Below are 22,470 nucleotides of genomic sequence, written 5' to 3' on the forward strand. Positions count from 1 at the left end.
CATGGGACCCAACCCAGGGTACCACACTGTATTTAGTTTTTTTTTTTTTGTTTTTTTGTTTTTTTGTTTTTTTTTAAATTTTTTTTTTTTTCAACATTTTTTATTTATTTTTGGGACAGAGAGAGACAGAGCATGAACGGGGGAGGGGCAGAGAGAGAGGAAGACACAGAATCGGAAACAGGCTCCAGGCTCCGAGCCATCGGCCCAGAGCCTGACGCGGGGCTCGAACTCACGGACCGCGAGATCGTGACCTGGCTGAAGTCGGACGCTTAACCGACTGCGCCACCCAGGCGCCCCTATTTAGTTTTGATATTACTTGTTTTTTTTGTTTTTATATGTATTTTTTTATTTCAATATAGGTAACACAAATTTGCATTAGTTTCAGACATACAACATAATGATTCGTCTTCTCTATATGTTATGCTCACCACAATGTAAATACTGTGTGTCACCATACAATGCTATTACAATATTTTTGGCCATATTCCCTATGGTGTGCCTTTTATTCCCAGGACTTATTAATTCCATAACTGGGTGTCTATATATCCCATTTTGCCCACACCTCACTCCTTCCTCTCTGGCAACCATCAGTTTGTTCTCTGTATGTTTAGGTCTGATTCTGCAAATTGTTTATTTATTCATTTTTTTTTAGTTTTAGATTCTTCATATGAGTGAAATCGTATGGTATTTGCCTTTCTCTGACTGACTTATTTCACTTAGCATAATACCCTCCATCTATCCATGTTGTTGCAAATGGTAAGACCTCATTCTTTTTTATGGCTGCATAATATTAGTACTAATTTTCTTGTTTTTAAAAATTATATAATACAAAAAAGGCACCTTTGTTTTCCTTATAATGAATTTAAAACCTATATATAATTGAATGACAGTTATTTTGATTTTTGTTTTATAGTAATGTTATGTTTTATTTCCATAAACAGCCACCTAAATATATAAAACAATGTACATATAATAAAATACCACTATATATAGTATCCGTACTCTGCTAAATACTGTATACTATAGAGTATAGCTACTACATATAGTTATATATGGTCATGTGTAGTCACATATTATGTATGTGTATAGATATATAGTGATATATATGCGTATCTATAGATATATATTTGCAGTTAATTCAGTGGAAGCTTGGGATGCACAAATACTTCACATCCAAAAAAAAAAAAAAACAAAACAAACTGAAACAAACAAAAACATACTCTTCACCCTTCTGAGAGATACTCTATAAACTTTGGAACATTCTTCCTGATAAGAATCTTTGAAGTGTGTCTGTATACCTATGTGTTTAGGCCATTTGGCTATGCCAGACAACTTGCAATAATGATGATATTGATGAATGTTTGGTTTTGTTCACTTGTGGTCTTGCGCTGTGCTCTATCAGACATCTGGACAGGAGAGATCTGTACTCGGAGTAGTTGATTTCAGTCATGTGGGAGCCCCATGCCCACATGACTAACCCCAACAAAAACCCTAGCCACTATGCCTCAGGTGAGCATCCCTGATTACCAGTGCTGTGTCATTGCTGAATTAAGTGCTATATGCATGACTCCATAGGGCAAGGACAACTGAATTCCGATGACTGATTTCTCCCTAAGCCCCAAGGACCTTTTGCCTTTGCTGATTTTAATTTGTATACATATCCTTCAGTATATATCCTGACATATATTATATTTATATGGTTTGTTTTCTATTAACTTTTTTTTATTCTCTCCCATTGTCTTTCACAATTCACTTTTAATCAAAACTCTTATTTTTCTTTGTATTTACTTTCATATTTTGAAAAATATTATTTAATATATTTTTTAATTAAATCCAAGTGTGTTAACATATAGTGTAATAATGATTTTAGGAGTAGAATTTGAGTTAACATATAGTGTAATAATGGTTTTAGGAGTAGAATTTAGTGATTCATCACTTACATACATCACCCAGTAGTCATCCTGGCAAGTGCCCTCCTTGATGCCCATCAGCCATTTAGCCCATCCCCCCACCCAATACCCCTCCAGCAACCCTCAGTTTGTTCTCTTTATTTAAGAGTCTCTTATGGTTTGTTTTCTTCTCTGTTTTAATCTTGTTTTTCCCAACTTTCTCCTATGTTCATGTTTTATTTCTTAAATTCCACATATGAGTGAAGTCATATGATATATATCTTTCTCTGACTGACATATTTCTCTCAGCATAATACTTTCTAGTTCCATCCACATTGTTGCAAATGGAAAGATTTCATTCTTTTTGATGGCTGAGTAATATTCCATTCTGTATATGTATATGTGTGTGTGTATACACACACCATATCTTCTGTATCCATTCATGAGTCAATGGACATTTGGGCTTTTTCCATAATTTGGCTATGGTTGATAATGCTGCTATAAATACGGGGGTTATGTGCCCCTTCAAATCAGCATCTTTGTATCCTTTGGATAAATACCTAGTAGTGCAATTGCTGGGCCATAGGGTAGCTCTATTTTTAATTTTTTGAGGAACCTCTGTACGGATGTCCAGAAATGCTGCCACAGTTTGTATTCCCACCAGCAAAGCGTTCCCCTTTCTCCGCATCCTCGCCAACATCTGTTGTTTCCTGAGTTGTTAGTTTTAGCCATTCTAACGGGTGTGAGATGGTATCTCATTGTGGTTTTGATTTGTATCTTCCTGATGATGAGTGATGTGGAGCATCTTTCCATGGGTCTGTTAGCCATCTGGATGCCTTCTTTGGAAAAGTAACTGCCAATGTTCATGTCACCTTCATACTTTTAAATATACTTATCACCTACTTCATTTGCCGTATTTACATGATTGTTTATGGCTTCCAACTATTATAATAAAGCAACAAGCAAGCTTATTTTATGGTCTTCCTTCTATTTCTCTTCTTTTTTTTTTCCTTGCATCATTTTGGTATTGGCTAAAACACACCCACACACACCCACTCACTCCCCCTCCCACACACACTGTATTTTGTCACTCTTACACCACATTGGTTTTCATCTTAGCTCTGCAATTAGATGTATCAATACTTATGTCTGGTGTTTTGGTACAGCTTCACACATTATGTTTATTGGGAGATAGATAATCTTGAAAATGTTTCCTCAAAAAGGTCACGGGAACAATATTTCTTGGAATGTTTTTTTTTTTTTTTTTTTTTTTTAATTTTTTTTTTTCAACATTTTTTATTTATTTATTTATTTTTTTGGGACAGAGAGAGACAGAGCATGAACGGGGGAGGGGCAGAGAGAGAGGGAGACACAGAATCGGAAACAGGCTCCAGGCTCCGAGCCATCAGCCCAGAGCCTGACGCGGGGCTCGAACTCACGGACCGCGAGATCGTGACCTGGCTGAAGTCGGACGCTTAACCGACTGCGCCACCCAGGCGCCCCTTGGAATGTTTTTTTTAATTATTGAATTTATATTTGAATATAGACTGTGTTTAAAAATTCTCATTTTCCACTTTTTCCCACTAAATATCTTGTGGATATTGCTAAGTTTTATTTGGTTTCATTGTTTTTATAGAAAATTTGATAGCCTAGATTTTTTTCTACTTAAAACAAATTAGGAAACTTTACTTGACTCTTGAAGGACTTTTTTTTTTTTAGATTTAATTTTCATAAACTTAAATTAATTAAGATATGCTTAATGTGGACAATTGCTTTGGGCTCATGGTGATCCTATTGAATGTATATGTCTCATATGCTTATTACTGACATCCCGAAAGTGGGGAAATAAAACAACAACAACAACAAAATAAACAAAAAATGTACAACGTAATTTGAAAAAAATGGCCTGACACTATTAAGGAAGTCAGGCTATTCTAAATCTGTACTATTCATGTTAGATTTCTTATGTATAACTGGAAACTTTGCATTCCATGCTAATTTTACTTTTTTCTTTTAAAATTTTTCTTCCATTTTCATCTTCCTTCTATTGCCTCCTTTTCTTTTGTAACCAACACATCGTGTTCATCTTCTTTTTTTTCCCCCCTCATACTTAACATGATTTTTACAAAATTTCCTAGACAATATTTGGCTATATTATGCTAGGGAAAGGCAATGAGACATTTATTATTGTGTTGAGAGAGAGTTATTTTCTTTTGGTTCACAGACAGAGATATACTAGTTTCCTGAGGTAGTGTGTACTGTTTACAATGGGAATGAAAGCTACAGACTCTTTAAGAGATGTTGATACTAAGTTGGAGGCCATGTGTGTAGAAATTACATTTTAGGGGTGCCTGGGTGGCTCAGTCATCAAGTGTCTGACTCTTTATTTTGGGCCAGGTCTTGATCTCACAGTTTGTGAGTCCGAACCCCATGTGGGGCTCTGCACTGGCAGCGTGGAGCCTGCTTGGGATTCTCCCTCTCTCTCGGTCCCTCCCCTGCTCACATTTAGTCTTTCCCAAAAAGAAATAATAAATAAATTTTTAAAAAAAACTTAAAAAGAAATTACATTAAAACTTTTAAAAAATGTTTCATTATTTATTTTTGCATGAGAGAGACAGAGCGTGAGCAGGGGAGGGTCAGAGAGAGAGACACAGAATCAGAAACAGGCTCTAGGCTCTGAGCTGTTGGCACAGAGCCCAAAGTGGGGCTTGAACTCATGAACCGTGAGATCATGACCTGAGCTGAAGTCAGAGGCTCAACCGACTGAGCCACCCAGGCACCCCGAGAAATTATGTTTTAAATAGATGAGACATAAACCTCTTTAGAACAGTTGCCAGTATTACTAAAAACAACAAAACAAATTTCATTGAGACTAGCAAGCTGAAACTATAATTAAAAAAAAAGTCATTTATGAATAGAACAATTTATGTATATTTATATTTAAAAATGTTAGATTTTTTTCAAATAATTATTGAGAAATGGTTAAATAAAAATGAATAACTAAAAGTGTTTAAATGTTTCGGTAGTGTTTCAATAACTTTCAAAACTTATTATAAAGCTTATAACTGTTCTCTGCCACACAATTTGATGTATTTGTAGACATGCCTACTTGCTACCCATGTTTTGACACTAACATTAACTGAAATTGACCGGTAGTAATACTGAATTCTGCTGTGTCTTTACCCTGATAAATCTGACTGAAAAGTATTTGCATTTTAATCCTATGAAGTGATTATTGAAATTTTGTTTTGTCGCAATGAAAACACAAGTGTGAAGAAAATATACTTTCATTGAAATAATGAATAATATGTAAAGGATCCTTCCATGCCAAGTAATTACATGATATCATGCACTAGGAACAGAGGTTTTATAGTATTCCAAATAGGAAAAGGCAGTGATACAATAGGCTTATTACACAATGGCCATCCAAAAAAAAATGACCTGAGTATACCATCTGCACAAAGTCGACAGACTTATTACCCTGATTCCCTATTTGCACATACCCACTTGTAATATTATATTCATACAAGAGTCTTGATAAATAAGGGCACCTGGGTGGCCTAGTTGGTTAAGCATCTGACTCTCGGTTTCAGCTCAGGTCATGATCCCATGGCTCGTGAGTTTGAGTTCCTCATTGGGCTCTGAGCTGACGGTGCAGAGCCTGCTTGGCATTCTCTCTCTCTCTCTTCTCTCTCTCTCTCTCTTCCTTTCTCTTCCCTCCCCTGCTTGTGTGTGTGCTCTCTCTCAAAATAAATAAGCTTAAAAAAAAGAGTCTTGATAAATTTTTGTGGTTGGTACTATTTACCTGGCTTGTGATAGAAAACCAGTAGTAAGTGACTTAAGCAAAAGTGGAAGCTTAGTGGTTCATGAATCAAAAAGTTCCAGAGGTAGCTCTGATGGCCAACATGTTAGATTATGGAAGCAGTAAATGTCATCAAGACATTGTGTTTTATATCCTTTAGCTTTGCTTTCAGGTGTGTTGGCTTCAGTATTGGGGTAAAACTAAGCCCACATTGTAGAAAAGATTGCTACATGTTTTGCCAGAAAAAGGAAAATAGTTTGATGCCAGTATTTCCATTCAAAATCAGTAGTCTGACTCTAATTTGGCCAAGCTGATTTACCAGACCATGCCTAAACCATGATCTCCATTCCCAGATGGAAGAATTCATTTAATGGGAACATGTAGATACTATGCCCAATGCTGGAATAAAATGATAGAATCAGATCAGCTTGAATCACCTGAACCAGGGATAGAAAAATGTTTTACCAAAAATAAAGATACTGTAAGAAGAACGGGTAGCACATGCCTTAGGCCAAAATAATATACTCATTACATTTTCATGAAGAAATGCTCATGGATAAATATTTTTTTTCTTTAATACAACATTCTGGATATTAAATAGATTGCCTGTTCAAAACTTAGCAAACACATGGTTGTATTAACTTATTGTTAAAAATTTTTTTGAAGTATAGTTGACATATATTATATTAGTGTCAGGTGTACAATACAGCAATTGACCAATTCTGTACATTATTCAGTGCTTACCATGATAAATGTAGTCACCAGCTTTCACCATGTAGCATTATTACAATACTACTGACTATGCTATATTTTTCATGCTGGTGACTTATTTTGTAGCTGGAAGTTTGTGCCTATTAATTCTTTTTACGTATTTCACGCATCCGCCGCAACCCTCTCCCCTCTGGCAACCACCAGTTTCTTCCTTGTATTTATGATTTTCTTTCTGATTTGATCACTTGTTTTGTTTTTTAGGTTTCACATGTAAGTGAAATCACGTGGCATTTTTCTTTCTCTGACTTCACGTAGCTTTATACCCTCTAGATCCATCTATGTTGTTGCAAATGGCAAGATCTCATTATATTTTATGGCTGAGTAAAATTCTAGTATGTAATACAACACATGCACATACACACACACACATACACACAAACACACACACACATACACACACACACCTTTATCCATTCATCTATTGATGGACACTTAGGTTGCTTCCATATCTTGGCTATTGTAAAGAATGCTGTAATAAACATAGGGATGCATGTCTTTTAAAATTAGTGATTTTATTTTCTTTTGGAAAATACCTACTAGTGGGATTACTGCATTGTATGGTATTTCTATCATTAATTTTTTTGAGGAAATTCCATACTGTTTTCTTCATTGGTTGCACCAATTTACTTTCCCATCAATAGTGCATGAAGTTTCCCTTTCTCCACATCCTCTCCAACATTTGTTATTTTCTTGAGTTTTTGACTTTATCCATTCTAACAGGTGTAAGTTGATATTGTGGTTTTCTTTTAAAATTATTTATTTATTTATTTTTTATTAGAGAGAGAGGAGAGAGAGAGCAAGAGAGCATGTGAGTGGGAGAGAAAGGCAAAGGAAGAGATAGAATCCCAAGCAGTCTCTATGCCCATCACAGAGCCTTATGTGGGGCTTGATCACACGACCCTGGGACCATGACCTAAGCTGAAATCAAGAGTCAGATACTGAATCAACTGAGCCATACAGGTGACCCAGTATTGGGGTTTTGATTTGCATTTCCCTGATTATTAGTGATGAAGAGCATCTTTTCATGTGCCTGTTGGCCATTTGTATGTGTTCTTTAAAAAAATGTCTATTTAGGTCTTCTGTGCATTTTTAATCAGATTATTATTATTTATTTTTTTTTTTATTTTTTATTTTCTGGTGTTGACTTTATAACTTCTTTATATATTATGGCTATTAACCCTTTATTAGTTATCTTTAAAGATATCTTCCATTTAATAGGTTGCCTTTCATTTTGTTGATGATTTCTTTCACTATGCAAAAGCTTTTTATTTTGGTTAATAGTTAATTTTTTTTGTTGTTTTCTTTGCCTCAGGAGATATATCTAGAAAAATGTTACTAAGGCCAATGTCAAAGAGATTACTGCCAATATTTCTTTAAGGTGATTTCTGGTTTCAGGTCTCACATTTAGGTGTTTAATCCATTTTGAGTTTATTTTTGTGGGTGGTATAAGAAAGTGGTCCATTTTCATTCTTTTGCATGCACCTGTCCAGTTTTCCCAACACCATTTATTGAAGACTCTTTTACCCATTTTATATTCTTGCCTCCTTTGCCATAGATTAATTGACTGTGTAAATGTGGGTTTATTTTTGGGCTCTCTATCCTGTTCCCTAGACCTATATGTCTATTTTCGTGCCAGTACCACACTGTTTTGATTACTATAGCTTTGTAGTACATCTTGAAATCTGGGATTGTGATATCAGTAGCTCTATTCTTCTTTCTCAAGGTCAGTTGGCTATTCAGGATCTTTTGTGGTTCCATGAAAATTTTAGAATTATATTTTCTAGATCTGTGAATAATACTATTGGTATTTTAATAGGGATTGCATTGAATCTGTAGATCACTTTGTGTAGTATGGACATTTTGATAATATTCAGTACTCTAATTCATGAGCATGGTATAGCTTCAATAATGGACATATTTATTATTTTGCAATGATAATGTTGATTAATGTTATTGTTCACTACCCTCAAAGTAAAATAAAATAATCAAGTAAATATAGAAAATGCAAATGCATATATATTTTTTGAGAGAGAGAGAGAGTAAGAGCAGGGGAGAGGGACAGAGGGAGAGAGAGAATCTTAAGCAGGCTCCATGCTCAGGACAGAGCCCAGTGTGGGACTTGATCCCACAACCCTGGTGTCATGTCCTGAGCTAAAATCAAGAGTCAAACCCTCAACTGACTGAGCTGTCCATGTGCCCTGGTATTTTTTCTTTCTATTAAGCCCAGATTAGAGAATTGAGCTAAGCAAGAAACTACAATTTATAATATGGAAATATATAAATATAAATAGATTTAACAAGTTTAATTTTGGAGTGCCTGGTAGCTCAGTCAGTTGGATTCCGACTTCGGCTCAGGTCATGGGTTTGAACCTCACATCAGGCTCTGTGCTGACAGCTAAGAGCATGGAACCTGCTTCAGATCCTGTGTCTCCCTCTCTCTCTGACCCTCCCCTGCTCACACCCTGTCTCTCAAAAATGAATGAAGGTTAAAAAAATTTAAACTATGTGGATTAAAAAAATTTAAAAAATAAGTTAATTTAATTTTATATAATATATAAATTGATTTTTGAATGAAAATTAAAATAGGATTTTAAGAACAGGTTATGTGAATGAATATATAATTTAGTGATTTTTAAAAAATCATGTTAGTATGAGGAAATAAGAATTTTACTTCCTATTTAAAGGGTATCCTGATATTATTAAAGTGTGAGATATGTATGTGGCACATTACACAAATGTCCATAAATTCATATTACCCTTCTATGTATACCCTTTGAATATGACTTTGATGTTCTTGCTTTCTACAAATAAGACTTATTTCTCTACTACCTTGAATCTTAGCTTACCTTATGATTTATTTTTTCAGCAGAATGCCACAGGATTGATGGTATAGTACTTTTGAAAATAATCCTTAAGAGATCCTGCCTCTTTGGCTCTCATCCACTTGTTCCATGGCTCCTGAGAGGGCTATGAAAATAAGTCCCATATAGTTTCTGTGAGGATGAGAGACCGTGTGCAGTAAGAGGCTTAGTGAAAGCATATATCTTTATAATGGACTATTATTCAGTTATGAGAAATAAGGTAATCCTTCCATTAGTGACAACATAGATGCACTTAAAGGCATTATGCTAAGTGAAATGTCAGAGAAAGACAAATATTATATGAAATCACTTATATGTAGAACTGAAAAAAGCCAAACTCGTAGAAACAGAGAATAGAATGATGGCTACCAGGAACTGGGGTAGGGTGGGGATGGGGAGATGTTGATCAAAGAGTACAAACTTCCAGTTAAAAGATGAATACGTTCTGGGGATCTAATGCGCAGCTTTGGGATTATAGCTAACACTAATGTATTGTATACATGAAAGTTGTTAAGAAAGTTAATCTTAAATGTTCTCACCACACACACACACACACACACACACAAATGGTAATTATGTGACATGATGACATTGCTAATTCATTGTGTCAGTCATTTTGCAATACATAAGTGTATCAAATCAGTGTGCTGTATAATTTAAACTTATGCAATGTTTTATGTTGATTATATGGTAATAAATCTAGAAAAAAAGTCACCACTAAATACTAGACATGTGACTGAGTCCATCTTACATGATATACCACCAGAAGAAGGCAACTTCACTGGGTATTAGGCCAAGGCAAGGAGAAGTATCTTTGAGTTGAGCACAGAGTAGCCAGCATGTGTGACTCACAGGACTGTGAAGCTGGGGGCAGTAAGATACACAACAATAGATAACTCACACACTCTTGGTTTAGAAGTGAGTGAGATTTTGTCAAAATACTCTTTTTAAAAGTTATTGTGCAGTAATATGTAAATAAATAATGAAAGTTGTAAAGGATTTGAAATGCAAAGTTTCTTTTTTAAAGTTTAGAGTGAGACATGAGGTTTTATAAAACTACTTGTAAATTGTTATGATTTACAAACAACTATATACATGTTTGGTGTATTAGGTTAAATTGATACACTATTTTCTGCCTTATCTTTATCTGTTTAATATACTATAATAAAATACTTAAATAGATTTTCTTCCCATCCATTATTCTTTCATTCATATGTAATTATCAGTATATTTTCAACTATCAAGTAGAATACAAGTTTACTGAGTAATGATTGGCAGGGCCTAAAAATAAAATGTTGGAGGAAAAAGATTGACAGCTTTAAATAGTAGAAGAGTGTGCAAATTAATTCCACAGGCTGATAAACTTCATTAACATGTAGTTTCCTTTAAGTAGATTTGCAAAGAGAGAGCTTATTGATAGGGTCGAGAAGGTATAAGGGGATGTCTAAGATCCATTTGGCTTTAAGGATTAATTTGTGATTAAAAATATCTAATAAAGTGATAGTTCCTAAGTTCTCACAAAATCAAACTATCTTTAAAACATGTGGTCTGAGCCACAAATGTTGCTTTTGAGTACAAAAAAATTAGCTGATAATACAGGGACTGTTTGATACACTGGGAATCAATATATCTTTGTAATATTCTATGAACATAGGGAAAAACAGAATTTTTAAAAAAGTTTATTTATTTTGAGAAAGAGAGAGAGGGCAAGTGCACAGGGGAGAGGCAGAGAGAGAGGGAGAGAGAGAGTATCCCAAGCAGGCTCCACACTGTTAGCGCAGAGTCCAATAAGGGCCTCGAACCCATGAACCATGAGATCATGACCCGAGCATAAACCAACAGTTGGATGCTTAACTGACTGAGCCACCCAGGTGCCCCAGATTTTTTATATAAGCAAATCCTAGCATATTTTGAACAGTATTTCTCAAACCCTGGATCAAAAAAGTATACTGATGTCACAACCAGATATTAAAAAAATAAATAAAATGGAATAGAACAAAATAGAATAAGCTGTGAGATTATCATCAAAGTCTTGCTCCACATTTACTGCATATGCATCTGTGTGTGTGTGATTGTGCTATAAATTTTAATATAAAATGTCTTTCTTACTGTGGATTGCTGTCAGAAGTTGAAAGTACACTGATTTAAGTGCATGTTTTCTCATGCCCATGAAACCAACACAAAAATGATTTTTATATTTGGGAAAATAGAACATTACAATGGGCCCCATAAAGTGGAACTTGTACAAGCTATGTTTTCTGAACATGAGATTGGAAAGTAATAACAAAAATATCATCCCAACCTTGTATTTACCCACAAATGCTTTTTCCAACTCATCCAATGATTTCTGAATTTGAAAACTAATATCTTAAAAGTGAATGAATAAGAGAAAAATAACTGTAAGTTTACAAAATTGAAACTCTAACTGATTAAAATATGTAGGGTATTGCTAAAGTCTAAATCAGACAAAATAAAGAGCATCCAGTATTTAAGTGTAATAAAATATAAAAAAATTAAAAAAATAATAAATGGAAGTATTTAACTCAACCAGTTAAAAAATAGCAAGTCAAGGAAAATGTATGAAGTAGTTAATGAAGCTAAAACTGGATATTTAAATGCAAAAAAAAAATGGGAGAACTGATTCATTATGGAAAAAAAAGAAACTTTAAGAATCTCCTAAAAATCAATCAACCTCTGGTTATCCAAGGGAATCACTAGGCATCCCAAATGTTACTTCTGATCATTTAAAATGAGAAGAGTGAAAGGAATGATTCCCTACCCTTGAATAAAAATTGAACATAGACACATTATCTGATTTCATTCTCACAGCTTCATTTTAGGAAAACTAATCAAACATTGTCATCCCCAAATTATAGTGAAGAAAGCAGAAGATAGTATTCAGAGATGTTAGGTAATATCAAGGAGTCTACTAAACTTCTTATAATCCTGGCAACATGAAGACAAATCATATTTAGTTTAAATGTATTCCTTCTAAAAATTTCATACAATGAAATAATCATCACAATCATAATAATCTTGTCTGCCACTTGTAATTTTCAGTCAGTCTTCTTTTATTTATAGTAAAAGTATTAATTATTTGGAACCGCTTCAAGATGTTATGTTTATAAAAATATCAAATCAATCATGTAAGATAATATGAGTCTTTTGGCTGTAATTTTAGTGTGTCATTTTTTATTATACTTTAAAAGCTTTTATGAATAAATATACTTATTAAATATCATTGAAAGCACTTCATTTTTAGATGAGGAAATGAGACCTTTTAGTATATATAGATACTAACTTATATATAGAATTTTTATAGGTTACAAAAGCACTTACAAATATTAGCATTTTTATCCCTCCATATGACTTGTGTAAGAGTGATTTTTTTTTGTTGTTGTTATTTTAGAGAGAGAGTATGAACAAGCAAGGGAGGGGGGGAAGAGGGAAAGAGAGAGAATCTTAAGCAGGCTCCACGCTCAGCGTGGAGTCCAACATGGGGCTCAATCTCATGACCCTGGGATCATGACCTGAGCTGAAATCAAGAGTCAGATGCTCAACCTACTGAACCACTTGTGCGCCTCTGTAAAAGATTAACTTTTTTATAAGATCATGGAGCTACAAAACTCCAAGGCTCAGAACTCCAAATACAAGGCTTCTAACACCTATCTCTGAATGCAGCAACAGTAGGATATGAATTCTTTACTGCATTCACATGAATAGGAATCCAGTTGTATACCATCTGTATACCATCCAATTGTATAATATCTGTTTTTTGTACCTAATATCTTTGAAAGCATCTGAAAATGTATGGAAAGCAAATGAATTTGAGGTGAGGGAGAGAATCATTTTTAAAAGGGTCACGTTTAAATAAAGAAAAGAGTCACATTGGGTTTTACTTAAGTGATGAGTTATTAGTATCATTAAAAGAACCTCCTTATATGTCTTTCAAAATTTAATTCACACAGTTCCAAAATCCAATTGCTATCATGATTGAATATGTAAAAAGGAAAATATTTAGCCTGATGAGCCATTTTCAAAATTAGAAAGAATAGGGCTGCCTGGGTGGTTCAGTAGGTCAAGAGTCAAGAGTGTCTGACTCTTGATTTTGGCTCAGATCAGGCTCTGTGCTGACAGCTTGATGCCTGCTTGGGATTCTCTCTCTGCCCCTCCCCTGTGCTTGCTGTCTCTCTCTCTTAAAATAAATAAACATTTAGAAAATTGAAAATAAGAAAAATCTTATATCCATACACTGAGAAAAATAAACTAATGGTGGCATGATAATATTTAAGTAACTGAGCCTGGAATTATTATTCAGAAATAAAGTGTCAAAATTTTCGGAACTTCTTGGTATGGTTTCACTTTCCCTATTAAAAAAATGTTTATTTTTGAGAGAGACAGACCATGGCAGGGTGGAGGGGCGATGGGGGTTGGAGGGATGGGAAGGAGCAGAGAGAGGGGGACACAGAATATGAAGCAGGCTCCAAGCTGCCAGCTGAAATTCAAACCCGCAAACCATGAGATCATGACCTGAGCTGAAGTCAGCACTTAACCATCTGAGCCCTCATTTTCCCTATTTAAAAAGAGTTGATGAGAATGGTGTTTCATCTGTAATTTGTACCTTGGTCTAGAAAAACTTTAGTTCACATCTGTTTTAGGATTACTCATAATAATAATCACTGATGGATAAATATTTAAATTTATTGTTACTAAAGACACAAAACTGAATTTCCCAATTTACTTGAATGTTAAGGTCCTATAATAGAAGGTGAAACCAAATTTTATTATTGTTACTCTCATAGTAGATTATTAAATAGTTATATTTTCTAATTTTTTATTTTCCTATAATGTTTTTATGCAATTTTAAATGCATTCTTGATGTCTTGGTAACATAATAATTGTGCCTGCTGAGAAAATAAATTAAAACCTAAAATATATTAAATATTTTCTCATGAAAATGAATGGCCTGTAATTTCTTCCTTTTGAAACTAGGAAGTTTTATGTAAAACTTAAGTAAGTAGTTTACTTAAATGAGTAGTTCCCAGACTTCCTAAAATGAAGAATTTTTACTACCAATTTTACCAGAAAACTCAGAATGGAATTTTGGTATAAATTATGAAAGAATTTATTTTCTATATTTTATTAGTTAAAATATACATATTTTAAATTAAGTTTTAGAACAGATAAAAATCTGATCTATAAAGTCATATACAATCAAAATCTAATGTAATTAACATCTGTTTACCTTGTAGAACATTATCTTAGTTAAAAGTGTGATTTTCATAGAATTATGTCTTTCCCTTCTCCAGTATAACTTTATAAGACAGAAATTCTCAACTTTCAAAATTAAGTAGTTCTGTGATAGGACTGATATGAGTATATAACAAATTCCCAGATGCACGGAAGACTGTGTAGGTAGGTTCTAAGTTTCAACTGTTTAACACCAAAATAAAAGAGAAGGAAAGAAAAAAATAATAATAAAAGAAAAGAGAAAAACAAACACGAAAACTATTGTTAAACAGTTTCCTCTCTAAGTTAGTTTGCTAATAGCTGGAAAATGGAACAAGATTCTAAGCATTTGAGATATTTATACTAATGGACATAATTATATGATCATCTCAATGAAAAACCTGCGAAGATATGGTAGAGATATTTCTATTTTCACAGACCAGGCAGGTTCTTAGTTGTCAGTTAGAAGGCACTCACATAAGAAGACAAGTGCAAAATATTTAGCCAGAATCTCAAAAGTCAAAATAGTTTTAGAAAAACTCAAATGTAACAAATCTAGAATTTGAACCTCCAGGTGTTTTCTTTCAAGTAAAGAAAAGATTTATTTCACACTGAAGAGTATTATTGTAAGCCTTGTGAAATCTATCCTTCTTTGGTGAAAATCACCTTAAATGCATTACTTTTCTTTGAATCAGTATTGTTTAGAGAACATGGGCATAGTCAATGTTCCTTGCCTTAGTGTTTTCAAGAATCAATTATATTCTGTATTCTATAGCTTTTATTTTTCACAGGAAGACATAAATATGTATATATATATATATATATATATGCATGCATGTATATAATAATGATTATGGCAATATATTTCTGATTTGCTTTTCTTAACCAAAAGCTTCAATGTTCACTGGACATTCCTAACATTCTCAGTTAGCTCTAGGAATAGCCATGCAGTAATGCTATATACAGACTCTTCAGTTGTAAGCCTGGATTAATTTAATAATGACATTTTAATTCGAAATATATGTTTAATGGAAATAAGTGTAATGAATTAATAGACTTCCATAGGAGTGAAAATTATTGCTTCTTATTCGTAAAATGTTTTTAAACTTTCAACATTTAAATAAAATGTTGGGGCTAAATCATTATATTTACTAAAAGAATCCTTATAGCCTTCCTGAACAATGTGATATAGTAATAGTGTTCATGTGTCAGCTATGCTGTCGAACCTCAAATGTTATAGTGACAATGTTGTGAATATCCAAATAATAAAACATTTAACAAGTAAAGTTTCCACTAATTTCCTTAAAAATATTCATATTTTATTTAAATAATCTTCAAATATCAAACTCACGTGGATATAATACCATATGGTTTAATTATTAAACAACACAGAATTAATCAAATGTGATTTAATCATAATACATTCCTCTCAATATTTGATCAACAGGATGGCTTGGCAGAGGTAAGGCAGACATCTCTGACCCTTCTTCATTCTTACTAATCTTACTAATCATGTTTATTATTATAACTGGATAGTCTGAATTTCTTGTTATTGAGCTCTTTACAAAAGTTAGTGGGTAGAATGTGTCATTGCATGAAAGTCCTGTAAACTCACAAATATTGTTACTGGAATATAGCCTCTAAAGGAGAATGAAATCAGCATCCTGTATCTCCTCTCTCTGTGTGTACTAAGCTAATGGAGGGTGAAATTTGTTTCTTTAGATAATTTTCAGTGAGCTGATTACCATCATCAATTTTATCCTCATGATTCTAATTTTTACTTCCTGTTCTTTCTTTATACCCTTACATTTCTCACTGCATGTCTCAGTCACATAATGCTCTATATCAAAGGGAATCAAAAATGGAATTAAAATTATGGATACCTTAAAGTAATACAGTGCTGCTGATTTTTTTTTTCTATTTTTCATGTGGGTCAAGGATAAGCTAAGCTACTCCTCATTTTGAAAGCTGCAGTTACTTATAGTTTATTCTTACAAATTTAATATAGAGAAAAAAAGTGACAATTAACTAAAACCTAAACAAATCATATTTCATTTGACAGTGGTTTTTGAAAAAAACTTGAAGCATGTTTGTAGCAAGTTTCCTGAAGTTATTCTTCTTACAGAATATTTGTCATTATTAGTTTTAATAGTAGGAGATCTCTTTAGGAATATTGACTTATAAACCCATTGAAGAGGGACAGAGAGGAACAGTTCCAATCTCTGTGTCTGGGTATGTGTTTCAAAATGAAAAAACAAACAAACAAACAAACAAACAAACAAACAAACAAAAATAGCAGCTACAAAGGATAAAGGACTTAATGGCACAAAGTACTCACACTAAAATGTTTGGATGCAATTTTGCTGCTTAATAATGCTCAGTTGGATTTCTTCTTACTTCTAACAATGCAAATACTTCTAAGCCTTCATTAAATTTTTTCTCAATACCAATTTTCATGACATGGATTATCACATAGCCGTCACTTCAGCATATGTCTTGAAAGAATAAATAAGTAAAAGTAAGTGAGGAATGGGAAGAAAAAAAATTAAAAGCTTATCTAGTGGCTACTCATTAATGTGCCAGGTATCGTTCTAAATATCTTATATGTAATCTTATATGTATTTTATCATTTAATCATTTTATCATTTAATCTTCTTATCAGTTTTCTACTATATTATTCTCATGTTACTATTGAGGGCACTGAGGATGCAGAACTTTAACTCCGTTGAAATCACAGAGGAAGTAAGAAACAGAGTCTAAGTTCACACTTTTAACAGTCATTCAGTAATGCATTACTTTACTTTTTTTTTTTTTAATTGCAGTATGTTTAAATAGAGCTATATTAATTTCAGGTGTGCAGTATACATATTCAACAATAACATGCTCACTAAGGCATTATTAGAATGAAGGACTTTGGAAATTCAGATTGGAATTGGAAATACGTCAGTCTTTTATTTATTCCTGATAGATGAATCTAAAAAGACATGTTATCTAAACATTTAAGAATTCTATTTCACATATTCACAACACTGAAAATATAAAAATTTTCTTCTTCATATTAGATTAGGATGTCGTATAATTTGTTCTCATATTCCAAGAATAGGGTTATCCATTATAACTACTAGATGCTAGAGAGTATTTTACTACCCTAAAAGAAGATTAATTACTTTGGTTCTGACTGTGGTATGAAATAATTGAGACCCATTAGTAATATTTGCCTGTGATAGTATTTCAAAAATTTTCTAGTATGTTAATATTAAAAATATTAAAATGTAGGTAGGCAGGTTTGTTTTCTCAGGAGAAAAAAATCTTCTCAATTTCAAAAAAGGTCTTAAAATATACTGCATGTGTTTCATGTCATATTTTAAAACCCACCTAGTAAATAATAAAAATTGCACTGGGGATATCTTGTTGTTAACCTAGACTTGCACTTCCTGTGAAGTGCATTTGCAAGATGCAAAATGAGCATTCCACAAGGTACGAATGGATTTCCAAACATTGCAAATTCATTTTAGTTTTAGTAATACTGAAGAATAAATGGCTTAAATAACTTATTCATGAAGTTTATGGAATTGTGATACACTGAGTTATTATATACATAGAAATGTGAAATTTAGAATAGGTACCATTTAGAATACATGAAATGTATTGGTCACCGCAAATTACTTCCAAAACCATCCGTATTTTTATGGGCTCTATTAAAGTCCAAAAGACTTTGAATATACACTATTTTAATAATAGATATTGCACAATAAATAAACTCAGATGTTTATTCAATATATATTTTTTGATTTACCACTGGTAGTAGTGAACTAGAGAACTATATACTCTCACAAAAAAACATAAACAAAAACTCTGATTTGTAATGTTTGCCAATTTACACAATTTATATAATCTCTTCACAGTGGATTTCAAGCTATTACGACATCACTGAAAATGGAGTCATGAGGAGATTCACACCATCACCTTTTTCTTAGCCCTTTTTGGGCCATCTCAGGCACACCACTGGTAATGCTCATGTGCTTGTATGAAACACAGCAGGGAACATGAAAACCATCATAGGCTATACTACCAGAGAGACTGAAAAAGTTGCCAATTGTTTGAACAAGGCATTATGGGTAACTGCTGCCTGACATTTATATTGATTAACAATCCTTTCATAAGTTACCATCATGATTTAATTGGAGATTATTCCATCTATTCACAAACACAAATATTCTCCTTGTGGTCCACACTTTAAAACAAATACTTTCATATCATCTGTTTAATTTATCTTTTTAATTTGAAATATATTTGACATATAACATTGTATAAATTTAAGATGTACAACATGTTAATTTTTTTACATTATGTGCTATATAATGTGTCATTGTGGCGATAATTAACACCTTTATTATATTTAATAACAATCATTTTCTTGGTCATTGGAATAACTAAGTTGTAGTCTCTTAGCAAGTTTGTTGATTATAATATTGTTGTCAGTATTCACTGTGCTATGTAAAGGACCTCTAAGGCTTATTTATTATTCATTGTAAGTTTGTGCTTTTCAGTGATATCTGTCCTCTCCCCTAACTGCCATTGCCTCGTAATCACCATTTTATTCTGTTTTTATGACTTGAGCTTTTTTAAATTTCACATATAAGTGACATCATACAGTACATGTCTTCTCTGTTGACTTATCTTAATTAGCATAAAGTGCCAAGGTCTGTCCATACTGTTGCGAATGATAGAATTTCCCCTTTTCTTATGGCTAAACAGTATTCCATTGGGTGTGTGTGTGTGTGTGTGTGTGTGTGTATGTGTATATATATGTGTGTATGTGTATGTATACATATATGTTCTTTATCCATTCATCTGTGGAGGAACACTTAGTTTGTTTCTGTATCTTGGCTATTGTGAATAATACTGCAGTAAACACGGGAGTGCATGTATCTCTTTGGGATTCTGATTTAATTTTCTTTGGGTATATACCCAGACATGGTTTGCTGGATCATATGGTAGATCTACGTTTAACTTTTTGAGAATCTCCACATCATTTTCCATAGGAGGTAAATCAGTTTGCATTAATGATATTGGAAAAACTAGATAAACGTGCAGAACAGTGACATTAGACCCTGTCTTACAACACTCACAAAAATGAGCTCAAAATGAATCAAAGACAAACATAAGGCCTGATACTGTAAAATTTCTAGAAGACAATGTAGGGAAGAAAGTCCTCAGTGTTGATCTGGGCAGTAATTTTTTGACTATGACACCAAAAGCACAAACAACAAAAGCAAAAATCAACAGTGTGACAACATCAAATTTTAAAGATCATGCACAGAAAAGAAACAACAAAATTAAAAGGCAACCTACAGAATGGAAGAAAATTTTTGCAAATTTTGCAGATATCAGACAAAAGCTTACTATCCAAAAGAATATAATTATCTTTGAAATGGAAGTATGTCTAGGCACTTATAGAAGGGAAAAATGACTAGATACACTTGGAACTGTACTGTTGGGCAAAAAGAAAACAATTATAATCCTGTTGAAGTCAACTGAATTGTTATTCACTTCTTTATTTTAATTTTTAAAGGGATTTTGTTGTGAGGCTAGTTTGAATAATTTTTAGGCTGCTGGGTATTTATATTAATAATAGATTGAACAGAAATAACAATTATCTAGCAGTGAGTAAAGAGTATTAACAGATATGGGAATGTGTGTTAAAGTTTCTGCATGCCAAAAATTTTTTTTTTTAGTTTATTTTATTTATTTGAGAGAGAGAGAGAGAGAGAGAGCGAGCACAGGGAAGGGGCAGAGAGAGAGAATCCCAAGCAAGCTCTGCACTGACAGCATGGAGCCCCACACAGGGCTCGAACTCATGAACCGTGAGATCATGACCTGAGCCTAAATCAAAAGTCACGAGGCTTAACTGACTGAGCCACCCAGGCACCACCCAAAAAGTCTTTTTTTAGTGAAATCTTTCAAGACTTTACTCCTTGAAAAGAGTAATGGCAAAAGACACATTTTGCATCCACAAAGGATCCCTATTTGTTTTTTATTAACAAAACAACCTAAATATTTGGTGTTTTCCTAAAAAAATTGAGAAGTAAAGATATAGGATTAATATAAATGTTATGAACTAAAAACCAAACAAAAATGCCAACTTTTTACATTTATATCTTAATCTGTTCTTCATTTGCATGTAGTTCCTTAGCTGAGGAAAAATAAGTTAAGTGATTATTGTGGGACTAAATCTGCTCTCATGGTTGAAGGAGGAGTTTACCATGATCAGTCACCAGTGGTTAGCATTACACCACAGTTTGAAAAATTCTTCATTAGGAGAATATGTTAAGGAATTTCAAGCTCTATTTTGCTTGTTGGTTGGTTATATATTAAGAGAAGAGAGCTACATGAAGCAAGCAGATGGATAGAAAAATCTCTATTAGCACACTGTTGTTCAGAATGGATTTTACATCAGTTCATTAAGGCCCTTCTTGGTTCATTTCCATGATTCAGCTTAATTTGTGTGCTCGACACAAACCCTTTGAAATAGTGAGTGTGCGTTCTATTTAATGGGTGTTAGGGCAGAAAGAAGGGACAACGCATATTTAAACTCTATACTATCTTCCACTGGAAGACCTAGGAAAAGCTATTTAATGATCAATACTTATTTTAGTTCACATTATGCATTATTTCTTCAGTTAAAAAAATTTTTTAATATTTGTTTTTTGAGAGAGAGAGAGAGAAACACACACACAGAGATAGGGATGAGTTGGGGAGGGACTGAGAGAGATAGAGACACAGAATCCGAAACAGGCTCCAGGCTCTGAGCTGTCAACACGGAGCCTGACGCGAGGCTGGAACTCACAAACCGCAAGATCATGACCTGAGCTGAAGTCAGATGTTTAACTGACGGAGCCACCCAGGCACCCCTATTTGTTCAGTTTTAAAAAATGTTTATTTTTAAGAGAGAGAAAGAGAGATCTAACAGAGACAGAGAAGGGGAGGGGCAGAGAAAGAGGGAGACACAGAATCCAAAGCAGGGTCCAGGCTCTGAGGTGTCAGCACAGAGCCTGATGCGGGGCTCAAAATCATGAGCTGTGAGATCATGACTTGAGCCAAAGTCTGACGCTCAACCGACTGAGCCACCTAGGCACCCCCACATGATGCATTATTAAAGAGTTACTACATGTCAGATTTTTACTAGCCATGGGGATACAAAAATAAACAGGGAGAAACTTCTTCAATGAGACATAGAAATAATAAGCAAATAAATATAAAATACATCAGGTTAAAAAGAAAAGCCAGATGAAGGAATAGACTATACAGGGGTGACTCTTTTATATTGGTGGGTCTAAAACAGACATGAATAAAATAAATAAGCTACATAGATATATTGAGATACATATTTCATAGAAAATGACAAGTGTAAAGGCTTTGTGTTGACAGTTTACATGGTGTGTACAAGGAGTTGAATGAGGGAGTATCAGGATATGAGGATGGAAAAGTTGCCATTAGTCAGAGTTGTTTTTAATTGAATTCTAAGTGGGAGAGCTAAGGAATCATTGGAGATTTGGCTGAGAGAGTGTCAAAATAAGATTATATTAAAAAATAAATGGATGGGGAACAGCATGGAAGTTTTTTTGTGTCCCATCCCACGTCCATGAAATACAGCCAGACCAACACTAAACTATTCTACACACCTAGAAAACTGATTGGAGGATTAACACAACAATCTGCACAACCTGAACCACAGAATTCAGCAGGAATTCACCCCAAAAGAAAGAGCATGAAGAAACGACAGCCAGTTATTTAACCAACACAGATACAAGCAAGATGTCTGAACCAGAACTTAGAATCACGACAATAAGAATACTAGCTGGAGTCAAAAATAGATTAGAATCCCTTTCTGCAGAGATTAAAAAAAAAGTAAAAA

At 33.6% G+C, this 22,470-nt stretch overlaps 1 long non-coding RNA gene across 1 annotated transcript in view; it reads left to right on the top strand.

Moving 5' to 3' along the window:
- Positions 1 to 22,470, top strand: part of LOC131504269 (uncharacterized) — a 114,260-nt gene that overhangs the window by 78,221 nt on the left and 13,569 nt on the right. The window contains exon 3 of the long non-coding RNA XR_009257894.1: positions 18,458 to 18,560. This is a non-coding gene — a long non-coding RNA (uncharacterized LOC131504269). The remainder of the gene's footprint in view (positions 1 to 18,457; positions 18,561 to 22,470) is intronic.

Source organism: Neofelis nebulosa, chromosome 1 (assembly GCF_028018385.1).
Source record: "Neofelis nebulosa isolate mNeoNeb1 chromosome 1, mNeoNeb1.pri, whole genome shotgun sequence".
In the NCBI taxonomy this organism is placed as follows: domain Eukaryota; kingdom Metazoa; phylum Chordata; class Mammalia; order Carnivora; family Felidae; genus Neofelis; species Neofelis nebulosa.